Source organism: Thermobia domestica, chromosome 4, assembly GCF_964235325.1.
Source record: "Thermobia domestica chromosome 4, izTheDome1.hap1.1, whole genome shotgun sequence".
Classification (NCBI taxonomy): domain Eukaryota; kingdom Metazoa; phylum Arthropoda; class Insecta; order Zygentoma; family Lepismatidae; genus Thermobia; species Thermobia domestica.
Genome location: NC_137457.1, coordinates 152,302,237 through 152,326,018, shown reverse-complemented (window position 1 = coordinate 152,326,018; position 23,782 = coordinate 152,302,237). Strand labels below are relative to the sequence as shown.

Below are 23,782 nucleotides of genomic sequence, written 5' to 3'. Positions count from 1 at the left end.
GAGAGGTGCTATTGCACAGGCAGCTTATAATTTAATATGGGGACAAGAGTTGGTCGATCCACCACTGGCCACCCTGATTCATCGACTGCAATCTCTTCTTCTGGTAATTTAACAATCATTATGTTATGTTGATCAGTTGAAACAATGACTGCGTTTCCTAAACTATCTTTCATACGAATTTCCTTCCTCTCCTGAGCAATCACACAGTGAAATTTATCCAAAAACTGGCATCCCAGTATTAGGTCCTTTCGCAATTACTTAATCATGAAAATAGCAATTTCGAATATGTGATCTTATATATTAAAATTAAAGTTTTAAACCCCTTGAACTGAAAACTCTCTTTCGCAGCGATAGGGCTAAGTGTGAGGCCAGTGTATTTCCTCAACTTTGCAGACGGAAAACGCTGCTTTAGCATTTTCCACACCTCCCGATCCATCAAGCAGAGTTCTGAATCTCAATCTATAGTAGCGCCAAGTTCAGCGCGGCAGATACCTCCTCTTTGGCTCGGAGATGCCGTAAAATAGCGTTCTTTAAATAATGAGAATGGTTCTCCATCTACAACAAATTTAATAATAAATTCAGATGAATACCGGGAAAAGGAATTTTTGTCAAATAGCCGGTTCTATAATTGTGTAAACTTTGATTCTCACAATTAATGGGGTTTTCTTTCCCCAGATATCCTCCCCCATTTTATCAGGTAACTGCGGTATTAATTTGTCGAATTCACAGCCGTTTCGCGATCATCACCTCCCCGTTAATATAACTCTACTTTGACCATTATTTTTTGTTTGCGAAGAGGTTGAATTCTGGAGCCTATTTACCACATTTATACTATTACCGCCTTCGCCATTACCGTTTTCTCTCCTCCCGTATGCCAATCTATCTATCCAGATTTTATCGTCTCTATTTGTGTTCGATTACCCATTATTGCGATTATTGGGACAATAACCACGGGTATTATTGGACATGGTCGATTTTGAAATAACCACCATTGTTACTGTTGTTTTCCGAGATGTACACACTAGGATACCGGGATCAAACCTGAGTATAACTCAGAAAATCTATTTGGCAACTTGCTATTACTTTATTCTTTGCTGACTTTATAAATTTTAATTGCCGAGTGAAATATCTTGTTGGAGGACAACTAACTTTCTTCCCATACAGGCAGCTAGTCTCGACGTGACTTCTCGTACCTTCTGACATAAATGAGATGTTGTAGCTCGTGACTCATCGTGCCGAAGATCATTTAGAATGATATCCACAAGTTCTGGTAGCGAGGGATTTTCGTCAATTTGACAATAAAGTTCTATTATCTTCCATGCTTATTCCAAAAGTGACTTATACTTGGATCGCTCGTACCTCAGTGATTGAACGTGTCGTTTCTGGAGCCATTAACTGTGCTCATTGCAATATTCTTATTTAAAAAGGATCAGAAAATCACTGTAATTTTGAGTTTTATTCTTGACTGATGCAAACCACGCGCGTGAAGCAGCAACCAAACACTTCCCTACTATTTGCAGACGTTCACCATCTGCAACTGATATATATCTAAGTAATGTTTTAGTCTTCGTAAGAAAACATGGGGTAATCCGTTTGTTATGTTCCCATCGAAAGTTTGGAAATTTTCGATATCTCGTAGTGAAACGTTGGATCTCGTGCTTAGAGGAACATGATAGAAGGTAAAAGAGACCAGAGCATTGTTTTGAGTAGTGGGAGTCGTCACGGGATTTGACATGGACAACGTTGCACTAGTACTGAAAGTCCCCAGATAACAAGAAATGGCTCTATAAGTTATTTCAGCCACATTAGAATCCACATTCAGACTAACCACAGCAGCGACCGACGGTCCGGCAATAAAACCTTCTCCTTTCCCTGGCAACACACCATGTAATTGGATGCAACAAAATAACGGAGGGGCATTTACACTTGTGACTGCATTCGTCACAACACTTGACTGCTTCAATATATTTAAACAGTTTGAACCTGACTGCTGCCGAGGATAATACATTCTAGTATCCCGTGCATCAACCAACACTCGACTCTCTTTCCCAATACCGGCTTTCTTTTGTTCCACGAGTGTTTTTTCTGGTGAACTGCCGCCAGGGAAATTCTAGGATATGTCTAACTTATCCCGACTGGATTTTACTACTAGACTTTGAAGGTTAGCTACTTCCTCCTGAATTTCACTAATCTTTGAATTTACTGTTTCCAATTTTGCTTCCACTGATAAATTTGCTAAGGTTAAATATAACTTATCAATCTCGGCCTCCTGTTGCTCGAGTTTTTGGTCTATATTTTGAAATTTGTTATCTACATTTTCCAGTTTTGAATCTACAGTAACAAATTTAGCGTCCGTTTCTTGCTTTAATTGTTCTCCTGATTTTAGGCCTAATACCTTACCCGATCGATTTCAGTAGACGTTTTCTTTCTCAAAGTTGGTCATTGAGGAAGCAAAGTGAGTACACATGTCGTCAATTTTGTGGTTTAATACCTCGAATCGAGCTTCTGTTTTTCGTTTCGTGGTATCAAGCCATTGCTCCAAGTTACTGAGTTTTTGATCTATATTAATGAAGTTTTCATTTACGTTGCGCCTCATTTCTGTATTACTCTGTTTCATCTCCTTATTATCACGTCTCATGGCTGCATTATTTTGTTCCATTTTTCATTGTTGCAATCCATTCTGGTTTTCATTTCGTTCATATGTTGTACCATACGGTGTACTAGTATTTATTTGCTCGGCCATATTTTGTATCATATGTTGTATTGCAAGCTGCATATCAAACCCGTCAGATGGTACTCCTTACTTTGGGTTTGTTACTATGCGGTCACTATTCGCATTTGTGGTTTTTCCCCGATGTGATTACCACTCTTTTCATTATCTTCGATGTCAGATATGTTCACAGGATATATATGGCCTCGGTTCTTTGGTGTGCTATACACACGTTCATCATCCGAATTGGGGTGCTCTGTTTCTCTTACGGCTGAAATATCTATTCGGTCGCGAGACTGGTTTGATTTCACAATACAGTCATACAGTATTTTATTATTTGAAGATTTTTATTTTTTCTTCGTTTTCCAAAGTGTCGTCTAAGTTTTTGCACGTGAAATGTATCCACTCTTTCTGGCACCCATTACATCTTATTAACCTGTGTGAAACGCAGGATCTTTTTTCTTTATCGCTCAATGTGCACTGCGTACACGCGGCCTCAAGTTCGCTGTGCTTAACGTTACTTTGGCTATTGCTTGCAAAGGTATCGACACAATACATAACACATACAAGCAAAATTCTTCAGCTAACAATACAAAATTTATGGTCCAGATATTATTCATAGTTAAGGAACTTTCATTTAATACATCATTGACCAGCCCCCAACATTTGCTTTTACTTAAAAAATTTAGTATTTATTCCGTTTTGGCTTCTTACAAGAAAGCAAAAACCACCGGATAAACAATACTTGATCGATCTTTAAATTTAATAATTAGCAAATATTTTCAGATTCGTCACCAGGAAAAACAACCGTTTCAATGGTAACAATCCTCAGTCATGGTCACCATTTAAAGCTGTAGAGAGTGGGCAGACAATTACGTTGTCGCTAGATTGTGTAAAAGTAAAATCTTGATAAATCAGTTAAGGTTTGAAAATTAATATAAATATACTTTTAGACAATTATAGCTTTAGATAACTGTAATGGTACATTTAACTGTATTGGTACATTACACAGATAAAAAAGGGAATGGAGGACATGAAAGTAAAAAGTAGATAAATTTACCAGTGTTCAAAAGCATATTTTTACATCAGGCTCCATTCTACTGATAGTAGATAAATACGCAGGTTCTAGTAAGTTCGGGTTAACATTTTCTGCAACTGAATATGAATATAGCAAAAATGTTTTAATATAGCAAGTTTTTGTTACTGACAATTTTCCTAGCCAAGCGTACTAGGGCAAAGATAATTACTTTTAGTGTGGATGTTTTTATTTTTATTTTTTTATTTTTAACATTTCCATAACACTTATTATCATTAAAATAGGATAAAAATATCACTCCAAAAGATTGAGTTACGTCTGCAGTTTTGCTAGAGGAATCCAGAGTATAAATAATAGTAGTGGTAGCAGGAGGAGTAACGGGTTAGAAGCCCAGCAGGGCCCGTTTTATTGCACCTTCACTGCCATAATATAAATTTATCCTCAAGTGCTTCTTCACCTGTCTTCTTCTTCAATTCCAAGAAGTGACCATTTTCTTCCAATACTACTATTACACAATATATATATAGTAGAAGGTTTGGATAATCGCAAGCTGCAAAAATCAGAAACGTGTTTCTAGTATCTATGGCTAGGGTCAAGGGTGAAAAAATATGTCTTTCTGAAGATTCTGTCTCAATGCAGTAAGCAGAGTGGGTCGGTGGTTTAGAGTGAGTGGTGAGACGCAATGGGTCACGGTGGGTGATGGGTCGTAACGGGTAACAAGCTGTTGAAAACGTCCCATGGAATCAATCTCTTTCACTTGTTTCTGTTCAATTGCCTGAAATGAGAATCTCTAAGCGAAAAAGAACTTGAGGCTTTTGGGATATTGATATTTGTAATTGTAATAGTAGCAAAAGGACTATACGACTATCTGACTTTCGAGATATACAGCGTGTCAGTTTTAGAGGAGCTAACAACTGGTAAAAAATACATTTTTGAATCACTGTAATATTTAAATTATTATATAAAATAATAAAGCAACTATATGTGCCTAATCACCACGGCAAAATTGCAGTCAAATACAATGTCTTCTGGTATACAGTAAGGCCTTACTCCAAACTGGGATGTTATCATATTCCGTTCATTATAATAATATACTATAGACAGTTGGATTCCGAATATTTGCAAAAAATTTAGTATCTAAAAATCCATTAAACTTACAGAGCTGAAAGTTTATATTAACTCTATGGAAAGTGAACAGTACGTCACCTAGCATTTTTAACGTTCTCCTTTATCGGGAGGGGTGCACTTTTTAAGTTAGTAACTAACTCTATGGCCTATGGAGCCCGAAAGTTCAATGCCGCGTTCACAATAGCTCTCCACTGACTTCTATCGTTGGCCAATTGGTTTCAGTTTCTACTTTGTATTTTTATCTCTGCGAGATACATCTGAATATTGTCCTCCGATCTGCACGTAGTTCTTCCTAATGGTCGTTTTCCGATTGGTCTTCCCTTCGAAACTTCGAAAGCTTTCTACTTTATTCCATTGTAGCTGCTTGACCTGCCCACCTAAGTCTCCTAGACTTCACGACCCTAGCAATGTTGGGTAAACCGTATAAATTATGTAGTTCCTCGTTATGAAGTTTCCGCCATTCTCCAGTCCCGTTCCTCTTGGGTCCGAATAGTCGTCCCAGGATCTTGTTATCAAATACTTTCAGTCTACGGTCTTTCATCAGAGTAAGCGACCATGTTTCGCAACCATACAGAACAACAGATACGCTTATCATTTTATATATTTTAAGCTTCAAATTCTTTGACAGAATTCCCTACGACAAGAGATTTTGAACCGAATAGTTATACGAATTCCCTGATTTTAGCCGACATTTAATTTCTTCGTGAATGTGATTTTCATCTGTTAATATTAATCTTAATATTTGAAAGTATCCTATTTAATATTTTAACGTATCCATAATTTGCTGCGATACGGTCCCTAAGTACTTCCATGTATTTAGTTTTCTCTGCATTTACTTCTAAACTCATGTCCCTGCAAGCGTGTAATAAGATCACTGTATTTCGTTGTATTGTTTTCCTATCATCCACTATTAAATATACGTCATGAACATATGCCATAAGCTGGTGAATACAGTTCAACTCTAGGCCATGGTTCCTATTTGTGATTTTCCTTAAAGCGTAATCCAGCACAAACTTAAATAATAATGGCGACAACGCATCTCATTCTTTAAGGCCATTTTCGACTTGAAAGGTCGAGGACAAACGTTTTCCTACCCGGACTTTACTTTGGAATTCGTTTAAACATATCTTAGTTAATCTAATTAGCTTTCTCGGTATTCCAAGTTCTGTAAGATCGTTGTATAATATTTATCTTCAAACAGAGACGCATGCCTTTGTGAAATCAATAAATAGTTGATGTACCGACGTATAGTATTCCCACTTTTCTCGAGTATTTGGCGAATGGTAAATATTTGGCAGATAGTTCGATCGATAGTTCAGCCGATTTGGTCGATATTTGGCCGGTTTAACCTTCAACTGCACTGATAGGCTCCACTAATTTCATCTGTGTACTATGACAATCTTACTAATAGAATATTTGAAAATATTTTATAGGATGTTGACAGAAGAGAAATACCTCGATAATTATTACAGTCAGTTTTATAGTTTTTGTTATGAATTGGAAAAATGATTGACTGTTTCCATTCTTGTGGCAATTCTTCCTTGCTCCAGATAAGGACAATGAGTTTGTGTGTCTTGTTGCACAATTTTTCGCTCCAGCTAAAATTTACTCAGCCAGAATGTCATCTATACCTGGACATTTGTGTTTCTTTAATTTCTTTATAGCGGTTTCTACTTCTATTCGTTTAGGTTCTGGAATATACGGTTCCACGGTGTATATCTCATTTTCTCTTCGCACATTAATTTTTGGTTGCTTGTTCAGCAAATCGTCAAAGAAATATTTTCATCTATTAAAAATGCTATCCGTATCAGTGAGAAGTGTTCCTTCAGCTTTCTTTCATAAATAAGCACGAAATTGATAGGCTTTCTTAAATTCGCTGATCCTCTTATACATATCCAGAACATTTTTATTTTTACTATTATCTTCAAGTTCCTTAATTATAGCTTTCAAAAAATTGCGTTTCTTTGTTCTAAAAGTGTTGGAAGTGTCCCGTTTGATATCTGCGAAATTTTGTGTAGTTATGTCGTTCAGATTTTGTAGCCATCGTAATTTTGCCTGCTTTCTCTTCTCTGCTGGTTTAATGCATTCCTGGTCTAAACTATGGTTTATTCTTACGTATTTCCGCGTGTCCCTTTTTGTTGCTGAAATGTTAATGCTATCTCTAATATCAATTCAAGTATCCTATAGACTAGTACACGCGGAATCTTCTAAAATCGTGAATCTATTCGAAACTTGAATCTGGTATTCCTCTCTTACCTCGATCTCTTCTAATTTTTTATAATTAAATCTGTCCGTTTTCGAACATTGAATATTAGATTTATTCAACGATAATCTCTCATATTATTACTGCAATTGCTGCTAGTGATCAGTGTCAATATCAGCCCCTATAAACGACCGGACGTCAATTATGCTAGATTGCCTTCTTCTATCTACTAAAACGTAATCAATTATGTTATTCAATTTGATTATGTGTTTTTCCGTCTGTGATGTCCAAGTGATGAACGTCGCCTTTGCGGGAATTTTGTACTCTTAACGATTAGGTTTTTGGATGTTGCAAAGTTCACGAGTCTAACACCGTTGTCATTACTTTCCTTATGCAGACTTTCGTTCCCTATAATCGGTTTGAAGGTACCCTCTCGTCCTGCCATCGCTTTCAATCCCCTAATAGAATTTTGTTATGGTATCGCGGGAGTTGGTCAAATATCCATTCCACTTCTTTGTAAAAAGTTTCACTTATATCGTCATCCTTATTTTCAGTTCGGGCATGTACATATAAAACAATAATATCATATCACCGTCCCTTAAGAGTAATAAAAGAAAGTCTGTCAGTAACAATTTCAACCCGTTTAATTGCTGCTAATACTCGTTTGTGAACCAAAAACCGTGTTCCTATCTAAGGATTTTTATTTCCTTCCCCGTGTAAGAACGTAAAATTTCCGGAATTCACAGATCCATTTCCTTCCCACCTAACTTCGTGAACTCCTACTATGTCCTCCCTGTATTTCTCTAACTCACTCGTTACGGATTTTAACGCCTGACCTATAAAGACTTCTAATATTCATGTTCTAATCTCATGTCCATTTTCTTTTGCTGAGCTCGTGCCAAGGCATCAGTCTTTGTCCGATTCTTTAGTGAAGGTTTCTGAAGAGGTGCATTTTTAGAGGATGAGTTTGTTAGCTGTACCGAAGCACACAAGCTGGGAAGTGGGTAGACTCGTTGTCGTCTGTCCGCGACTGCTTATTCAGTATATTAGCAGCTAAGCTCTATATCTAGAGGCCTTCTCCTCTATTCGCAACCTGAGGACACACCATGCCGTGGTGATAGGAAACCACGTTAAATGGGGTGCACTTTGTACATATGGTAAATAGATAGTGCATTAGTTTGTAAATCGACAGATCGTTATTACTTGAGAAAAAAATTGCGAAAGAAGAAATACAGCCGGATTTGATTTCCGGAGGGAGCTCATGTGGTTCGGATTCACGTTAATTCGTAGGTCCATGTTTCATATAGCCTCGCTGCTGAAAGGACGTTAAGCTCAAAATCAACTCAACTAACTCAATAAAAAATACAGTACTTCGAATCATATATCCATAAATGCTTACCACGAGATTTATAATAATTGCTGAAGTTTGTTTATTACATTGAGAGCTTGAATACCAGGCAGCAACCCATATATTTGTGAAAAAATAGACATAACATTTGTAATGTAAGCTTTTGTATGTTGGTCTAGTTACCTTGATTTGGGACTTTCAAATTTTATCCGTTTTTCCACTGAAAATTATCGATAATTCCATAAGGAAATAATTAGACCTTTATAATTTAATTGAAATTCATTGTTGGTTTGCCAAAGACAAAAACTTTACCATTTTATATCGTACAAGTCGGATCCATTGTTATTGTAACAAAGCGGTGCTTGAGCGATTGACCGTAGAAATTCAAACTTCGATTTGTTAAAATCTGACAACCTATTCTTATTACAAGTATAAACTCTTTAGTCCGTAGAGAAGAGGCCGTTGATCATGTGTCAGAGATGATGACGATGTGTTCTGGTAAGTCATCGTGTGTTCATAGTGAGTGTTGGTCGGAGTGGGTCATGGTGGGTGGTGCGGCAGAGTTGGTCACGGTGCGTCGTAGGTCAATGCGGGTCATGGGCCAGAGTGGGTTGTGGTGAGAGATGGGTCAGAGTGGTTACCGTGCGTGGTGCGTCAGAGCTCATGTGTCAAGTGTTTCATTGACCGACGAAATCTGGTCAAATCTGTAAAACCAAACTAATATTAATACACAAAACGCACAACATCTCAGCTAGTAATGACGTAAGTATTTCATGAATCCGAATAAGTACTTTATCCACAAATCATCATTTGTTACATTATACCGAAATACGTCATGACTTTTCCCACAACCTGATACTTTAAATGTTGTTATTACGCAAATTTCATTGATCTCATCACTTATTCACTTACTCCCTTATCGCTATCAAAACCTTTATGTGTACTTTCCGTTGATATGTAGATGTTAATTGCAATATCCAGGCTTTGTGTATCGTGCAAGTAAACAAATAAAATTCAACAGGATAATATTCCCCCCAAACCCCTTAAATGTAGTGTGTTGATTTCTCAACAAAAAGACTTAATAATCATAATAAGAATAAAGGAATATCAGAATTACAAAATCAGTTTAGTAAACAATACCTTCCGATTTAAAAAAGTATGATTGTCAAAACGAGATTATAACCCTGTCTTTGCCATACGAGTTCCATAATTCCATTCCTGCTCTCCTAGCCGACCGGGTTAGCGCAACATCTTAGTAATGAAAATCGTTTTGCGTGGGTTCGAAACCTACTCAAGATTTCTTTTCATTTATTTTTTAAAATTATCACAACTCTTTTTTGATAAATAGGATTGAAAATAATACTAAAAAAGTTATTTATAGATTATTTTTTTAAAACTTTCGTATCACTTTGTTTCATAATATAAGCTTGCAGTTTTACTATATGGATTCATGGTAAAAGTGGTAGTGGTATTAGTGGTAGTAGTAGTGGTGGTAGTAGAAATAATTATAAGAATGATAATAATATTACTACTAGTAGTAGTGGGAACAGGTTAGAATCCCAACAGGGGTTGGTTAGGTTCTGTTCTCTTACCTATTTTTTTCTATACATTTTACATGACCAGCTTCAAACAGGTGTCTAATATAGCGCGTGAATACTGAAACTCTTGAGATCGGCGTAAATGCTGCCGGGTTTTCATATTTGTAAATTACAAGTTACGATGAAGAAGAAGTGTATTAAAGTAAATCGGGAGGAGCTGAAACGATGAGGTAGCCTCTACAAGAAGAACGTTTTGTAATATTATCCTCATTGACAATGGTCTACTTTTGTATATAACTTGTTTTCGAGTTAAACAAGGAAATGTTGAGTGTGTCATTGTGACACCTATATGGGACGTTTTTTAAACGAGCATTAGTATTTTGTATAGTCTTACATGCAACGATTTTAATTAGCTAATACGTTAGTTAAAAGTTCAAATGACACGGTAGGAGTAATTGAGCTCGTGGTCTCGAGTCACATCGTTAGTAGTGTTGGTCCCATTAGAGTGCCTGATATCGCTACTCATATGTTAGTTGGAAAGATTTGTGCTTCTTTCCCAGGTTTAGTGCTTTTGTGTGTTTGGCGAATAGCAACCTGTGTGTACAGTGTTTTGCAGTTTACTAATTTGTTCTACTATGGAATATAAGAGGAACTTGCAATTTCAATTTATATTTGACCGAACATATAGAAGTGTCAAACATAATACTAGCCAAGTATATCCGTGTTTGGAAAATAAGTTTCCTCTTATCTTCGAAAACATTTGTGCTCTCCAGTTACATGTTGAATTATATAGCATACACAAGGTGACTCAAGAGTCCTTGGACACCTGCATAAGTTTGAAAATCGACGGGAAAAGTAAAAAGTGATGATGGAAACAGAGGTTTCATGAGGGGCTGCGACTTTTGTAGTGTATGTCATTCATGGCCTCTATCTTGAAATCCGCCATTTGGGATTAAAGTCAATTTTTTAAATAGGAATGGGGTGTATGACACATCAAATGACACTAATTTGAGATCAGAAATTTAGTGGTGTATTTTGTTTTTTCCATCTTGTACAGTTTAGAAGGTATTAATTTTCAAACCTGGGAACTTACCTTGATACTGAATGCTACAACACATGTTCTACGTGTTGTCCTTCCCGTGCAGTGCACAACAGTAGTGGCCGCATCCACTCTGACTGCACACGGAGCTCCTCTGTGGCTAAGCGGTTAGCGTACGCGCCTTTGGCGCGGGAGACCCGGGTTCGATTCCCGGCGGAGCTCATGTGGTTCGGATTCCACGTTAATCAGTAGGTCCACGTCTCATATAGCCTCGCTGCTGAAACGGGACGTTAAACTCAAAATCAACTCAACTCTGACTGCACACGGAGGAGAATGTCCACTGAAATTTGGTCACAGGCTTGTTGGATGCGTTCCTCCAGGTGTCTCAAATCACGGATTGCCCTGCATACACTCTGTGCTTAAGATGTCCTAATATATAAAAATCAAGGGACATTAAGTCAGGGGATCTGGGCGGCCACTCCACAGGACCACGGTTACCAATCCAGTTCCCTGGCAGTTGTTCATCCAACCATTCACGGACACCAAGTCCATAGTTTGGACGGGCTTCATTTTGCTGAAAATAAGCTGGGAAAATGCCGTCAGCATTCAGTGTGACAGGAAACAGAAGATCCTCCAGGAGCATCAGATACTGTGGTGCAATTAAGGTGTTGTAAATGAAAAATGGCCCAATGATGCGGGTGCCCCATATGCCATACCACACCATCACCTTCGCTGGACTATTTTCTCGACTCGGGTCAACTCATTTGGGATTTGCGTCACACTTAGTATCGACAATTATGTCGATTATCCTCCCCGCTCATAGTTAAATACGCCTCGTCGCTGAACAGTATGCCCTTGGCAAACGCAGGATCCAGTTCGTGTTGTTCAGTAGGACACATAAAGAACTCCAACCGGCGATCAGCGTCATCCTGTTTCAGTTTATGTTGCATGTGCAGCTTGTGAGAATGCCACTACTTGGCATACAATATCCGGACAACGGAAGATTCGGACATTCGTCTTTTTTTCTTTTACTTTCGTTTAGAACATTGTTTCTTTTGTTTTTCCGAGGCTGAGTTGGAGCATTAAAAATTTCAATCTTCTTCACTGCTTCTACACAATCTAAGTCGTCTTCTTCCGGTGTGTATTCAGGGTCAGCATCACTATTGTAACAGCTTTCATCAGAATCCGAATGGACTTCAACTTATAAATTATCTTCTTCCAAATCGTCGGAAATTTCTTCTTCCTCTTCGAGAGCAGACAATATTGCATCTTCATAGTCCAAAGCGTTTGCCATTATTCTCGTCCTTGAAGTGTCTGCCAAAAAACGATCGAAAGTGAACCAAAGCATTGAACAAAACACCCGCTAAAGGTAGCAACGCGTCAGATCTACGTGTACTAAAAAGGACGTTAACGGTAGCGACACGTCAAACTCACGTGTAGGTTTTAGAAAATGAATGTCGCCCAGAACATAGAACGCGGAGACCACTTATACCCGACGCCAACTAGTCGGCAGCTAACACAAGTAAACACTGCTGGTGTGCGGAGGTCTGGAAGCGAGGAGAGAGGAAAGGAGATGCTTTTATTCTCTACCTACTCGCAAATTTTATGTACGCTACCTTTCCCGGGTTAATAAAAACTTGCCGTAAACCCGATTTTTCTACGTGCAGCATATAAGGAATAGAGAGATAGAATTTCAACCTTGCCATAGACTTGATCTTTAAGGCTAGTATTAGTTTCCTTTACGCATTAGGTATGTATCATCTACTTGAAGGGGTTGACTAGTAAGTCACGTGTCATATAGGCCAGCCGCCTTGAAGTTCCTATTTGAAAAAAAAAAGATTTTAGCACAGTCCTTTACAACTACATTACACCTTTTGTATGTCTGGCGTACAATATGAGATGTCCGGTGTTTTGAGAAGGTTATATGAAAGACCAACTAATATAACCTCCATTGCGTTTAAACATATGGAAACAGCTTTCAACTGTTGTTTATAGTCACACTTTTAATATAATTTTCTTATAGTAGTATTAATTGTAATTGATCTAAATTAAAGCAATTCATTTCGCAGCGACATTTGAATAAATCTGGAAATTATTGTTAATTCTGTAATGTACTTTACTTCTTTACTTCAATACAAACTTTGGTAGCTAAGATGGAGTAGAAAAACGAAATTATGTTCTGCTTATGTAATTTTATTTCTACTTACAAACAAAATAAAAAAAAATTAAATTGTTACATGATATTCCTCCAATTCGTGGTGAAATACTATTTTGACGTAGCGAAGAATTGTCAATTACGACTAGAGATATAAGAATGTTTCACCCTCGAAGTACTGAAATTAGAAGAAAATGAAATGTTAACTTTAAACTTCGTAATTAACCACTTTCTTTGATATAACTATTAAAATAATATTATATATATACAGCAAAATTACAATTGTTCTATTAAATGTTAAAATTACGAACACAATTGAAACACTTATTAACATTAACTAACGTAGTTAGAATACCGTTTGATTGTTTTTGTTTATTTGGATTCGTTTCGAAATTTAAATTTTCACTTGTGTATAGCTTTGAAACGGAAGATTTTTAAAAATCATTTATGCTTGTTATCAAATGTGTCCGTGAAAATGGTACCACCAACCGACACTAATTAGTGATAATCTTTAGTGCAAAACAAATTGTTTGAATATACAGACGTGAATAAACAAAAATATCCTGATTGTGCCTAGGTTCACGCTAGGTCAACCGGATTAAACAATTAAGATGAGACATATACAGTGTTAAATTAGTATTGAAGATACTATATAGAAAAAAATAGTGCTATCATCGGAAGCCCGAAATATAGCCAAGAATCTGTAATGGGGGTACAATTAAAGATAACAATCGATCCGCCATTTTATGACAAGACAAATAGCACTCATTTTCTTTCTATGTGGTATGGTTACCATTAGTTCAGCAGTTTACAACTATTTTCACGCTTCACCCACACGGGCACTAGTTTAAAAACACATGCCTAAAGTTAATACCTATTTAATGTAGAACAATCTATTTAGACTATTAAAATTAATAAGGAAAAATCTCCGACTTTGATATCCTGGAGGTTATGTTAGACAGAATCATTGGGTACTTCAGCGCTCCAGTGGGACTTTCCGATAGCATGCCTTCGAATTTGCGGCCGCAGCAAGGGGTAGCCATTCGAAACGATATGTATAACTGGGCAAGGTCTCAGCCTTCTTGTTCTGTGAAAATACAGTATAATGGGCACTAAATTGTATAGTTCGAATGATACTGTATTCTGTGTCGGGAGCAATGCTAAGTTGTTTCAAATTATTAATTCGAGATTAAGAGAATACATTATTGAGTGCACTACTGTCAAGTTGTGTTAAGAGGCGTTCCGGTTAATTTCTTTCAGAGGTGGTTGAAAGTAAGATTTGCGTAATACAATTGGTGAGTGTTAACATTTTGAATATATTATATTTAAATGAAAATTTCTATATAGGAAATGTAAGATATATAGGAATATTGGAAAGCTGTTTAAAACAGGAAGTTTTATATAGATTTAAAATTGTTTAGAATTATTTGAAAAGTATATATTGCTATTTATGCTATGGTACTATTGAACCTTTTTTCTGAGAAAGTTAAATTCATACTATAAATTTTATTCAGTTTGAGCTGATGCTTGCTATATTTTGTTGTTCGAAATTGTATAGATCACAATAATATTTTCTGGCTTATTTGTTATAAATTATTAGAAAAGAAATTCAAGTAACCTTTAATTTTTAGCTTCCTAGACTACCCATTTATATTGAAGGATAAGGTTTTTCTAATAATAATAATAAGAAGAAGAAGAAGAAAAAGAAGAAGACATTTATTTTCACCAATATATAGGTAAATTTGAATAAGATTATTTAAAATTCTCGTAGTATTACCTACACTATAAAAAGCCCAATTTGATTTTTTTAACTTTGAAAATTCAAATCCAATAAATTATTTTTGTCCTGGTTTATATAATCAGTGGCTCAGGACGGAGCTCATAGAAGCACGTTACAACAAGCAACTGAAATGAATAAACAATATGAACTAGAGGATGATCATACTACGTAGAAAATAATAGTGTTCTTATCACAAAAACAAAGATACACGAAAACTTCTAATGGTGGAATCGTCAAAGATAACAATCGATCTCCAATTTCTATGATGACTTCAAACACAATGATTTTCTATCGATTACTGCGATATTGTTAGCAGTAATTATTGGCGTAGTCTACAAAGCTAGCGTTGCACGTATACGTGGGTGAAGTTATCTTCACGTGAACATATTCCCATTAAGACTCGTAGTAATTTTATAACATATGCCAAACATTAGTGTCCAATTGGAGCTAAACAACTATAATGTTAACGACGCCTGTGCTAAAACACACAAATGATGAAAAGAAAAATGAAAATTGTGAACTCTCACACACAGATGAAACTCACACACAGCTTAATCTTAAATTACTTTTGACGACAGGACGAAGAAAAGGCTATAAGGTACACTTAAATCTTTAATCGTGGCATCGTCAAAATACATATTGAATGCTTCATTTTATGATGAGATAAACAAAACTAATTTTCTTTCTATGTGATGGCATCAGTATTAATTTTATATTTAGGAACAAAATTAATACGCAAGAAATAAAATTTGTAATGTTTTTTTTTCATCATAAAAACTAGTAAGGCACTTTTTGTGGAAATAGGATGGAATTATTAATATATTTGATAAAGATCATGTATTCTAATTTCACTCTGTATGTTCCGTTTGAAAGCCCTTGTGATACGGGATTCCTTCATGATTTTACGTAATGGAGTTATCATTGGTCATGTTTATGAAAAGAATTTTTTTCAGACTTATTTCTGATAGAGTTTCTATTCTCATATATTTGTTTCCATTCCTGCCCCTTTAGTTATGCGGAAAGCATACGCCAAAGGCACAGAAGACTCTAGTTCGATCCTCGACGTGAAGTCATGTTATTCAGATTCCAAGTTTGGTTGGAGATACAAATCTTAGAGATCCTCGTTGTCGACAGGAACAATAAACTTAAATCAAACCCAATATATTCCGATCGGTTAACTGAGTGAGGTAAAGTTCACGTTCCTATTCCGTCATTTCAAGTTTTGGAGCAAATGTGTCCGTTGTAATATGAATATGAAATTTTCTTTTTATGCTTATTGATCAGCACAATCTCAGCACAAATTCTTGTCCTGATCTCCATCTAATCGGCTATACTATTTAACTGGAAAGGCTTAGACTCATCCTCTCCACCCTTTTCTTTATATGTTCGTATGTATTCATCTCTTGTAATAATGACACAAATATTATTTTCATGCTCATTTATCTAAATATGAAATGAAATTGAAAACCATTTCTTGATATTTGACCTACATGATTGTTGTTTGTAATATTATTGACTAGTGTATCACTGAATTTGCTTATGGTCACCTTTCCCTTTTTAGCGATTTGGATATAATGACACCTTGATCTTCTTCTTATGTAAAATGAGATATTTCTATGAGAGTGAGGGATCGAGTAGTCTAGTTCATATCTCTAAACGGGCTAACAAATCCTGCAACTCTTACGACTTAAGATTGATATTTATTTACCTACGAAGTGGTTCCTTACTTTTTTATCTTGTTTTAAGCCTAACTGTATTCCATATTGTTTTTTTTCGGATGGGAAGGACAGCGTACTTCTCAACTTCTTATGTTTTTGATGTGTGTTTAGGATTATTAGTTTATATACAAAAGTTTCGTCCTATTACTGGGATTCATGCCTACCTGGTAGTATAATATAAATTCAATTATGATATATTTTATCTTGATATGCGAGAGTTTGATAACTAATTGCATTATTCAGTAACATAAATGCATATTGCTGCATTAATAGAAATCTTAATCTTTTAATCGGCATTTAAAATGTTTTAAATTTAAATCTTCTTCCCATGCAAAGCAAGCTTCACTCCAGCTTTAATATCTAAGATCAAGATAATGGCTCTATGGTACTCGCTTTTTTATTTATTGAAAGATATACACGAGTCTATTATTTCCAATTGATGGCAAGAGGCCTCATGATGATATGGTAATGACAAACAGTAAGAAGTAAGGAGGAATATCAAAAAATGCAAATGTGAAGTGACTCTATTTTTTGAATATTTATCTGAAAGATAGTCATCGTTAATGCGAAATTTTAGTATTTTACTCTATGTTAGGAATGAGTAATATATGAATCTAACTTTAAAATTTGAACTAAATGACTGCATTGTAATTATGATGAACTAGAAGGATCCTGTTTAATTTCTCGTCAAAAATAAAAGTTCTATTTCCCTCGCATTTTTGTTCTATTTCTATAGATATAAAGGCAACTCCTCAGGAAAACAATATTTCGACGACACTGATAAAGATTTTAAGAAAGTAGGGCCAAAATACCGCAAATGTTTATAATGGAGTATATGGGAAACTACATGTTATATTCGGATTTTTGTAGTTACAGTTCACAACTCTGGGATCAATGATTTGCACATATAATGTGCACGAGAATACGGGACAAATAATAGATAGAAACGAAAGTGGTGTTATGTTTCCTTTGGCTGATACACGGTGTTAAAATTGGCCACCATCTGGTAGTTTAATAGACTGTATGGAAGAGTATTTGGTGGCCGGGAATTGTATTACGTACTATCAGCGACTCCGAAATGCAGATCAAGATGATGTGGCGTTCCTCCCGAAAGCAGGGCTGTGACTCGAAGGACCCTGGGCAAGGTGAACCCACGATGGTTTGCTATTGCCTGCCATGAGATGATGACGTCCGAAGGATGGAACCTACAGTTGAACAAGGGATCCGGACTTCCTCTGTCCCTACCGGGAAGCAAACCTGAGATCCCTTGATTACAAGGCGAAGAGCTTATCCATTCCTCCACAAGGACACGTTGTTACAAATATGACCATTGGCATATTATGATATTTAATAACACGAAATAGGTGTAGAGAAAGCGTTTGGGTCTGTTTCACACAAGCACACACACCGACACACACATACACATACGCACAAATAAGGCATCGGAAACATAAATATCACAAAGTTTAAAATTCTATGGGAATGGACAATATCGTCCTTAGATGTGAATGACAACACCACGATTAATGGCCGAAATGTGCCGCAGATCTCCTTATAAGCAAAGTTAAGTCATTCCTGGATCTTCATTAGCGTGTATGTCTTTAGTGTCTAGAAAAATAACATTGGAACCTGGAAAATAAAAAGTTTCATAACGAGCAACACCAAGATACCAAGAAAGGGAAGCCACATGCGAGCAACATCCGTGAACACGAGCTCCACTTTGGCATTTGCAATACCATCCAATAACACCGTCGGCTTCTGGTTTTTCTGGGTCATATTCAATGAAACGTGTGTACTGCAAACTCTGTACATGTCGAGATTGAGTTTTAAACCTCAGGGTGTGTGGAGTGATACGCAAATGAAACAGTGAAAAACTACCATCAGATTTCATGTGCTCTGCTGTATATGCGTGAGCATTTTGGATTTGATAAATTCCAAGCTTAATTTTGAATAAGTCTTCTTCTGTCAATCCAAGGAAGTCAGTAATTGATGATCCGTCTCACGCTTCCCAAATATTTGCTGAGCGCTTGCCTATATCACTGGATGTATGTAGTTTCTTTTGTAGTTTGTTTCTCAAACAAGAACGTGATAAGATTTAAATACTTTCGACAGACTTTTCTGGTGCATCGTTGGTCAATGAAAGCGCAAACTGATTCTCTAAGGCACCTGCAATGAGTAAATACTCGCGTAAGTAAGGAAGAGCCGCAATTGGAACTCTATCCCTAAACATCTTGTACTTCATTTTGAGATGACCATTTTTCGCTTCTACACACCACTTGCCCTTTGTGACAATACGAGATTGTTTTGCAGCCAGGCAGTAATGCTGCTTCTTTCCCTTTTCTAAAAGACGGCGCTTTCGCAATGATCCCCGCCTCCTCCAACACCGTCATGGAATCTTGTAATCCCCTATCAACCAAAACGCAGTCCCCTGGTTGTAAGAGCTGGTTTAAACCATTTCCTGTGTCGGCGAACATAGAGTTTGTAATATTTGCATCATTATTTACACCAACAATGTCAACAATGTACCTGTTGGGTGTAACGATCATCATGGGTTTCACTAAAGGACGTCCTTATTGCACGCTATGCAGACGCCCTTCCAGAGAGTAGTTCGCCAATATTTCGGTGTAAGTGTAAGTTCCGTCAAAGACTAAAACCAGCTTGTCATCCCCTACCCCATAAAGTTTGCGGAAATAAGCTGGAACCTTGCTAAGAACAAACGAACGAGATAAATGCTTTGAACCCAATATGGACGGTACAAACTGCCTCAGCAAAGCCTGTCTGACTGATATCAATGCATTTGGCACACTTCCGTGGCAAGGATATCCAAATATTGCTCCCAGAAAGACAGAAGCTGCACAGAGACAGTGTCACAGAAGCTGCACAGCGCAACCAACTGTTCATTGTTCAATCCCATGAACACTACTACTGTTCTTCAGGAATTTCTGCGAGGTTTACCTTCATATGCACAGGCACAGTTGACGTATCTTCAACTTAAAGATCCGATCCCTGACTAACCATATATGGTTGTTTCTGCACACTTCCCACATAAGAACTTACCTTTATGTAGCATGTTGTACATAATACTGTTGACGGACCAAAACACTGGAATGACGTACCTTTGCTCCCACCCATGTAACTAGTCGTTTGTATAAACTCACTTCCACACACCGGGAGCTTTCTTTGCCCCCTAAACCATAGTTCACACACGGAACATTGCCGATGTTTATCCGTGCTTCCACCGGGAGCCATTTGTCACACAAGTCACGAAATTGTTTTGAAATGAATAATATGCCTTTTGCATTACACGTTTCCACACTGGCGAAACCTACCAGAAAGTAACACCAAATAGTACACAACAAAGAATTTCGCATAAATGTCGCGAGAAACAGAACATCAAAAGTCACTGGACAAAAGCATGCAGGAATTACAATTTCTTGCAGGCACCTGAAGTAGGCATAACACAAGAATAGATCACCACCTACTTGCAGTCACTAAAGACGAGTATGCTGCTACAGAAATCAACACCTCTACAATGACGCTTTAACTGTACTTTCCTCGAGAGAGGCAGCCTCCGAACAGACAGATACGGAATATGAAGCGAATGTTTGCATATACACAACCTCAAACGCCCGGATCGGTCAAACAGAACATAATGCCACTCACGTTTTCAACAACTATTTCTCCCTTACCCTGCTGTACAATATAATATCACAATGGTCTTATTTGTCAGAATATGTCCCCGCTGGATGCATGGATAAGCTCCTCGCCTTGTACTTATTTGATCTCAAGTTCGATTCCCGGTGGGGACAGAGGAAGTCCGGATCCCTTGTTTAACTGTAGGTTCCATCCTTGGGACGTCATCATCTCAGGGCAGGCTATGGCAAACCATCGTGGGTTCACATTGCCCAGGATCCGGCGGGTCACCGCCCTGCCTTCGGGAGGACCACCACATTATCTTGATCTGCATTTCGGAGGCACTGATGGTACGTAATACAATTCCCAGCCACCAAATACTCTCCCATACAGTCTGTTAAACTATCAGATGGTGTCAAATTTTAACACCCTGTATCAGCCAAAGGAAACATAACACCACTTTCGTTTCTACCTATTATTTGTCCCATACTCTGATGCACATCATATGTTCAAATCATTGATCTCAGAGTGTTGAACGGTACCTACAAAAATCCGAATATAACATATAGTTTCCCATATACTCCATTATAAACATTTGCGGTATTTTATCCCTACTTTCTTGATATCTTTATCAGTGTCGTCGAAATATTTTTTTCCTAAGAAGTTGCCTTTATATCTATAGGAATAAGGCTAAAAAGGACTACAAATAGAACTACAGGTAAGGAAATAGAATTTACAAATTCATTATTATATTCATTCATATTCATTACAAATTGTTAGGTATCAAGGTATTGGTGGATAACTTCAACTATAGATTGAACCTTAAATTGAATTATTCATTTGATACACGTATAGACGTACCTATTTTCAACAATATGTGCAGCGAACATTTGATAATTAATATTTCCTTACACAACAGTTTTTAGTGATCCAGGTTTATCTACTAGTAGTGCAGGGAAATTATCATTTGAGGCATATAGATCGAATGCCGCCAAATCTATTTTTAACGAAATTGAGTTACATATCGCTTGTTATATGTTTGATCTAAATTAATTCCATGGACAGGAATTTTTTTCTAAAGTTTAATATTTCATACTAAAAAACTAGCTCAAATATGGGAATTTGTACGAGTGTATGAAGCTTCACTGCACTTTTTGCGAGATTAATTGAAAATAAGTGAAATCGATGTGGAGGATTTGTCTACTAGGCGCCTCATTTAACTCGGAACATAATGGAACATAGACCACTCTTGTTGCACTTAGGTATATTAATTATAAAATACTAAATTGCAACATACTAATACTCCGCCAAAATCCAGTCACGAGAAGGACTTTCACCCATCCAAAGAGGTTCATACAATACATTGCTGAGGTAGCACTTTTATTGGCAAAGCACTAATTACGCCGGAACATTTCAAGTTCAACCTCATGCTATGCATGTTGCTTTCTTTTCTCTGTTTTTGTGTGTTGAGTATGTGGGTGTTAAACAAAAGGGAGATGAAGTTGTAGACAGTAATAAAATTCATGTGTAGTGTGTTTTTCAAAACTTCTATTTGGGCGAATACGTATTTCAGTGTAACATATTTGTACCCCGTAAAAATAAATAGATATCAAGAATTATAATGCAATATATTTTACAATAATAATCCTAACCTCGACTCTCTGTTTTTTAAAACACGCACACACAGAACCTACAAAAACAGAGAAACGAAAGCAACAAGCATATTAGCAGGTTGAACTTGAAATTTTGAGACGTTATCGGAACTTGGACAATAGGAGTACTACCTTAGCCATGTATTGGATGAACCTCTTGGGATCGGTGAAAATGCTCACGTTAACATATTGTTTTACCCATTTGCGAAATAGCTCCCCTCAAAAGAGAGAAAATTAGGCTGTAGCTACATTATAATTTTCTAGAGTAACTTAATGCTAATTTTCCTTGCTTATTTTTTATATATAATCAAATATATTATGTTGTGTTTCGTTTAAATAAAGTCATTACTTTTTTTTGTCGTGTTGTGTGTTTTACGTATCCATAAGAATTAATAAAATATGAATCACTGCAAAATCCAAATTCCCAAATTATTTCGAACCACATAAGAAATTTAGTCAACTAAAAACGTTTGAATTGTATGTGAAAATGAGAAACAAAGAGCCAGATTATTTCAATTAACAAACAAAAGTGCTGAAAGAATTAGGCCTGCTAAATTATGAGGGAGGAATGTCAGTGCTTTAGATAATAGTTTTGTTCACTCTTCCTGTCACAAACGTTTTATGGATAAAAAGGACATTGAATGATACTTAATAATAGTTTCTGATGATGCCCTTCTGTTAAAAAAAATGTTGTGCATGAGGGCGAGTTTTTTAACAGCGAAATTGATTGTATATTATGTGCTATGTTGACAGTTCTTATCTTTAAGTATTTACCTAAATCAGAATGCTTTAGTGTGAAAGCACACAATTCCTGTAAAACACTAAGTGATATTTGTGATATATTAAAAATGACTGGTCTCTTCAAGTACAAGGACGTTTAGCGTATTACAGTAATAATGTTATTGCCGCAAACCGTGAATATCACAATACTGGTAGTTCAAATTTCCGAAGCGGTAGATATATTCCTTACTCGTATAGAAAAAAGACGAATGCTGGGAGCAAAGAAACAGTAGTACCTGGAAGACCACAAAATGAGAATTTATCAGAACTATTCCTCAAGGTAGCTTCTTTCTTAGAAGAAGATCAGGATAATCAGTTTACTATCTTAAATGTTGTAGCATTTAAAGTATTCTAGCGAAAAAGAATATTCCCATAAGTACACGAATTCTAAATTGATTGATAATTTTTGGAGAACACATGTTTCTGTGAGGAGAAAGGTAATAAGAATATTGTACTTATTAGGGAATCTACGAAGTCAATCATAACAGATCATTAGGAAAGTAATCGCAGAGTTGGTGATGGATATGTGAAAATAAAAGTTATTGAAAAAGCAGCAAGGTTTATAGTAACTAATAAAAGAACATAAAATGACACTTTTTTACTTTCACCTGCCATGTTTATTCCGGTTAATCTAAAGGAGGCGATGATTATCCGAAATGAATGAAATGGTGGAACGGAGGAAACGGGAAAACCCATAGAAAACCCAGTCACACGGTGCATGTACATCACAAAGTTAACTTGGCAGTGGCAGGGATTGAACCCGTGACTCCTTACATCAGTGATATAAGAACAATGAACGTTGATAACAATTAATTTTAACCTTTCATTAGCTGCATAAATATTGGCAACATTCAGGATTTTTTCCATCCAAGCCTACAAATACTTCTATCTAAAACGAACTTTAGATAATGAGGTGAAGATGGCTACTGTGTATGTATAATAGAAGCCTCTAGACCTAGAACTGTACTAGCTCCATTACAAATAGAACTCGAAATTTGGCTACATGCTCATTATCGTTCCCGACTCTCGTTGATATGTTGCACATTTTTGGGCTCTGCTCTT

At 36.6% G+C, this 23,782-nt stretch overlaps 1 long non-coding RNA gene across 1 annotated transcript in view; it reads right to left on the bottom strand.

Moving 5' to 3' along the window:
• Positions 1-13,178: 13,178 nt before the first annotated feature.
• Positions 13,179-23,782, bottom strand: part of LOC145683383 (uncharacterized) — a 217,379-nt gene continuing 206,775 nt past the window's right edge. The window contains exon 4 of the long non-coding RNA XR_014131069.1: positions 13,179-13,335. This is a non-coding gene — a long non-coding RNA (uncharacterized LOC145683383). The remainder of the gene's footprint in view (positions 13,336-23,782) is intronic.